Source organism: Choristoneura fumiferana, chromosome 20 (assembly GCF_025370935.1).
Source record: "Choristoneura fumiferana chromosome 20, NRCan_CFum_1, whole genome shotgun sequence".
Classification (NCBI taxonomy): domain Eukaryota; kingdom Metazoa; phylum Arthropoda; class Insecta; order Lepidoptera; family Tortricidae; genus Choristoneura; species Choristoneura fumiferana.
This window is the reverse complement of record NC_133491.1, coordinates 12,559,106-12,565,105: the sequence shown is the minus strand read 5'-3', so window position 1 is coordinate 12,565,105 and position 6,000 is coordinate 12,559,106. Positions and strand designations below refer to the sequence as shown.

The 6,000-nt window shown below is 36.3% G+C and overlaps 1 protein-coding gene across 2 annotated transcripts in view; it reads left to right on the top strand.

The window, feature by feature from the left end:
* Positions 1–4,861: 4,861 nt before the first annotated feature.
* LOC141439328 (fibroblast growth factor receptor homolog 1-like) overlaps positions 4,862–6,000 on the top strand; it is a 97,058-nt gene continuing 95,919 nt past the window's right edge. For both annotated transcript variants that reach the window (XM_074103612.1, XM_074103611.1), the window contains exon 1: positions 4,862–5,079. The gene's annotated coding sequence lies outside the window, so the exon portion shown is untranslated. The remainder of the gene's footprint in view (positions 5,080–6,000) is intronic.

The following is a 6,000-nucleotide window of genomic DNA, read 5'->3' as shown; positions in this document are numbered from 1 at the left end:
ATGTAACCTACTGTGTGTAAACTTATTTAAATGTAAAGATATTTTTGAAACTCTCAACGGTTCTGGCGGAAAATAAGCGCTGCTGGCGTCTAACGCCTCAGCATAATGCTGAGTCAGCGACCGTTTCGCTTTTGCGGGGACACACACAATTGTGTATTATGTTACTATTTTCATGTATTTTTTTTTTGGTTTATTTGTGTAAATTTTATTGTATTTGTGTGTCTTCCGTATTAGTGAATGAATATCTTCTTTCTTTCTTTATAAATATATCTTTGACCTTGATTGTGCATACTTTACTTATGTATGAATCAGTCATTCATTCATTCAAATCATTCAATCTTTCCAATTCAATTGCTAGATCTAATGATTTACGCATGTGAAGCCGCGGGTGAAGGCTAGTTTCATATAAAAATACTAAAAGCCAACAATCGAAGATATAAATTTAAAATAAACACTTCTTTATATATCTTTCAGTGGACAGCATGCTTCACGCCACCTCATAATGGCACGCGTCGCCCAGGAAGTAAGAATGTTATTTATTGTTTTTTTTAAGAAGCTCTTTGGTATCCGGTTCCCATAGATTTGTGCATGAATAAGAGATTTAAGAAAACTATGATTTCCGAATGTACAGTCACCAGCGCCAATATTTGACATAACAAAGCATGTATCTAATGCAACTCAAGGGCAGGATGTGTCAGATATTTTCGCTTCGCTGTGGTAGTTATTAATGCAGGTAATTCTACTAATTACAGTTGCCATCTTAAGGTAAAAGGCGGTATCTTAAAAAATGCCTTTTGGTTATTTAAACCATCTGATTCAAAAAAATTAAGTTACACAATGGTATAAATATCTCAAACGTGTTTTTTTCTGAGTGGTGCCGGTTTTTGCCAGAAGTCAGTGGTAAAATGCGTTTTAATCACACTTGCTCGTAAACAGTGTCGTAACATGCAGGCTACCTTGGTTGCAACCCCTTAAATAAAACCCTCGACCTTAATGTGAGTCATTGCCTGTACCTACTAATTTTCATGTCATGAAGCCCGCGGTCGGTAAATGAGTTTGTTACTGCATGGCGTGCTGCTGCTCCGTGCGCGCGCTGCACACGCACGCCATGCATAGTTTTTCTTTTACAAATATAAAATTTTACTCGCAAATGTGATGAAAAATATACAATTGCGTTTAGTTAGGATTTATTAGTTGTATAACTTGTTACTTGGTATTCCATCTTTACATTATTACACCTATATATTTTCCACGTTTGATGCTTACTGCGAACGTCAAAAGAAGTAAAACGTCATTGCTTGGCTAGCCAAGTGGGTCGCAAATGATTCGCGGGATCGTTGGCAGTCGAGACAAGCACGTGGAAAGTTTTCTAACAATACAAACACAATTATCTACCTGTTTTTACCCGACTGCCCAAAGGAGGGTTATGTTTTTCGAGCGTATGTATGTATGTATTGTATGTATGTATGTGGGTATGTATGTCCATTTCTTTGGTCCTCGCTGCAGCCTAAACGGCTAGACGGATTTTAACATATGAGGTATCATTGGATTTGTCATAGCTGTCGGAGTGACCTAGGCTATATAATATTTCAATATGGCGTCTGCAAAAAAAATATGGCGGAGGAATGAAAAAATATATTTTGTATTGTAACAATATGGGTATCAAATGAAAGCTAATAATTAGCCCATTCTAAATATATCAGGGTTATAACACTTTTAATTTACCGTTTTCACATAAATATCAAAAAAGTGTAAAATAAAACATTAAATTAAAAATATCAAAAAACCCGACTGCCAAAACTAAAAGGAAGAAAATAAGCCTAGTGGTCTATAAGCCCATTACTAAGAGTTTTTGAGCGTCACGATTTAAATCGGTCCCGACTGTTGAACTTTAAATTAGCTACTTAATAGAGTTCTACACCACCAGACTTATTTTCTTCCTTTTAGTTTTGGCAGTCGGGGTACATTATTTCAATACAGAAATGTAAATGTTTAGATAGTTTAATGGGGGAATTACAATATGTAAGAGACCAATATTGACATTGTTTTGTTTACATTTAGTTAAATACCTATACAAACCAAGTATAGCTGTAATGTTGTTCACTCTGCACTTAGTAGAGTAGGGGCAGGGGGAAACATTGGTTTAGGTAATCTACTCTTTAGTACCTACTCTACTTTACTACTATACTATTTAGGAGTGAGAGATGCGTGAGAAGATGTTCTCGGTGTAATTAGTGTTCAGAACCTTTGTCATACCTGCGTCATTCCGAGTCGGACTCGCGCATCAAGGGTTTTATACAAATTTTTAGGTATCCATGAATATCCAGGGTAATCAGAGCCAGAGTTTATTGACATCGACAGAAAATAAAAATAAAACACAACAAAACAAAACAACAAGTAACAAATAACAAATTTGGAGTTGAATTGAAATAAAAAATAGAAAAAGACTCCAAACAACCAATCATAAGAAAATTAAAATTTTTTTTTTAGATTTTTCTTATTGGTTGTGCTAAACTTTACTAGAGCTACAACAAGAAGAAAACGTCAAACCTGAGTGTTTTATATAATTTCAGCTTGATACAATCAGCAGCAGAAGTAGATGAGCAGTTGTGGCGCTCAAACTGATCTGAACTCTCTCTTATTACCTTGGCAGTAGAGTCGTGTATTGATCATTTTGAGCAACGTAACCGCTCATCCACTTCTGCTGCTGACTATATCTCCACGCGTTCCTCCAAAAAAGGGTCTAGATACGGACGGATGGACAACAGAGTAGTCCTACAAGGGTTCCATTTTTGCCGGTTGAGATAAGGAACCGTAAAAAAACCGGCCAAGAGCGTGTCGGACACGCCCGAAATAGGGTTCCGTAGCCCTTGTGAAAAAATTAAGTAATATTTTCCAAGGATTTCGTATTTTGTACGGAATATTCCAAGTTTAGGTATATTTTATGCCTGCTATTTACTCTTAAACTACTAAAAACTATTAAAACTAATGATTCATAAGAAAACTTAACCGTTATAGTTTTCCTTGTAAGTTTGGTATACTTACTACCATCCTGATTTTTTCAAATTTATCCACGATTTTAAAGAAAATTTGCACTTTAAAGTTGAATATTTTGCAAACAAATCACTGAATCGAAAAATCGTTACAGCATCCCCTTATTGGTTTTAAAAGACCTATCCAACGATACCCACACTATAAGCTTGCATGAGAAAAAAAAATACACCCCCAATTTACGTCTATGGGAGGTACCTACTCAAAAATTTTTATTGTACCATTTTGTCGGAAGTTTACATATATATTCGTGCAAAATTACAGTTTTCTAGCATTGGTAGTTCCTGAGCACAGACAGACATGGCAAAACTATAAGGGTTCCGTTTTTGCCATTTTGGCTACGGAACCCTAAAAGGTAGACAAGTAAAGTAATAAAGTTGTGATTCAATTACACAGTTAAATAGTAATACAGTTATTAATTCCTGTAGTTAGTTATGACTGCTGGCATCAGATTAACTATTAACTCGCGTTACGAGCTACGTCTACATTTTCATTTACTCAGAAATGTCAATTAAAATGTAACTTTTAACGGGTTCGTGGTAGGCATGCGCGGGCGGCGCAAACAATCTTCCACGAACAGCCGAAGGAAATTCACTTCCGTGTTAATGTAGTTTCTTAAAAAAAATATAACAAAACTTAAAAAATACCTATACGGTTCAAACAAATCCAAAATTCAAATCTATTGTCAAGACGACATTAATATCTAGAGAGTTGCAATTTTGAACATGAAACTACCGTGAGACACTCATATTAAATGATATTGTAACGGATAACTCACGTCTTAAACCGAGTTTAGCTCGACATGTTTCGTGCGTGTTGCGGCAGCCGCCGAGTCGCGTGCTCCTGAGAAGAAGGGCTACGAAATTGCCCGAAACATGTCGAGCTAAACTCGGTTTAAGACGTGAGTTATCCGTTACAATATCATTTAATATCTAGAGAGTATTATAAAATGAATGATTACAAAGACAAGCATAAGGACAAGGGTGTTTGGAAATAATTACTTTCCCCATTGGCAGTCGATAGAGCTTTATATTTTTCGATAATAAAGATTATATTGGTCTGTTTATCGTAACCAATTTTTACAGCTAGAAGCGACCTTGCATGGGCTAGAGTTGAGTTGAGTTGAGATACCTACTGTAAACCGTAATCCAAATTTAACTATTTGTTTTTTTTTTACCCTTAGTCCTCGCTATTTTTTAATAGACTAGCTTGGGTTAGTCTATGATTTTACAACTCTTCTTAAAATAATCAAGTGAACTCGACGGCACAGAATAACTGCCAGTAATAAAGTACCTAAGCTCAATTTTTATATAAAAGACGAGAAAAAAACAAATAAATTATCTGATATCTTTACGTTGGTCAGCCAGGACGTTTTTGTCATTGTTACATTAATATCAAAACAAATCAAGAGTCCCGATAGATTTTGTTCAACAACCAAGTACCATGTCAGCACACAAGCGCCTCAAATCCACACATCGTAATTAGTTAACGAAAAACCAAAATAAATACCACAGCCGAAACACGCGCGCAAATCTTAAGGAAAAACGAGAAAAATCATTAATCACAAGCCAAATAAATCATCGCGCAGCACTGGCAATTACGTAACGCACAGTTACGTTTTCTTTAATTTCCACACTGACATTAAGCGAGAGAGGAATGGTGATACAACAACTAACACCCCTGCCGCTTGCGTGCAATGAGTACGAAAGGGATAGATTGAATTCTGTCGTGGCGCGCTCGTGAAGCGGCGCATACGCAGCGCTACGCTGAAAGCTCTGATTATCTTCAGTCTTAAATGTAAGCTCGCTGACTCCGGACGTCCCTTGGACCGCGGATTCCTGAAAACAATATCGACATCGTTCGTCTCGTCGGGTTAAAAACTTAACCCTGTTGAAGTGATCGTGACTACATACAGTGATCGGTATATTCAGTGACTTGTTTACCAAAATTGACAGTTAAAAGTGACATTTTCAGATCGTTCTTGTATTTGCGGATGCGTACGGGAATTGTGTTCATTCCGAGAAGCTGGTAAGCCGATTTGTGTTATTTTAAGATATAATTAAATATAGAACGTTGGCATGCATATGTTTATGTGTGGATGTAATTAGGAATAATGATTCATAATTCTAGGAAATCTATTCAATCGGATAACGTAATGTTAGTTAGGATTCTGATGTTTTTCAGGCGTTGACGATTGGTGAGTAAGAATGGCACTCAAAAATAAAATTAAGACAGATCTTTTATAATATTAATGTTACCGGTCTATATTTGTTTAAAAATATGTAAGGGAGTAGCTTTTACAAGACTAATAACCTGTACTAGCTGTTTGTACGAATAGACAAGGTGCTGATAAATAGACGCTAAAAACACGCAAAACATTAAAATGACACCTGTCATCAACTTAAATATTAAACTTAAACAAATGACTTACCTTAAGTTAAACTTAACGCTTTTCCACTTGGTTTGGGTAGGGGGTTGGGGGTAGGGGAAAAATTAAACCCTAAGAACATAAAAAAACAATTAAGAAAAAATGAACATAGAGAAACATTACAACGAAAGCAATAGGCGGCGTTGGGCAAACTTACAAAGGAAAGAAGAACCGCGCAGATTAAAGCAGGTGGTGCAATTTTCAACATAAAATATGGCTGTGGTTCAACTAGAGGTGTGCTGAACGAGGATAGGTAAATGAAGCGTTTCTATTGGTTCATGTGAAATACATTCCTCGCTACGCATTCTCGCACATCTGTGATGGAAACGCAGCCTAAAGAGAGCATAAGTCATAGCTCCACCAGAATCCATCTATACTCGTATGTCCACAGAGGCGATAAATTGCCAAAAATAGACCGAGAATAGAATAGACAAAAAACTTAAGTTTAAAGAAAAAAAGTCAATAACATGACTTTTTTAATCCTTCTCTGGCATCGAGGTATTTGGGCGGGAAAACATCGC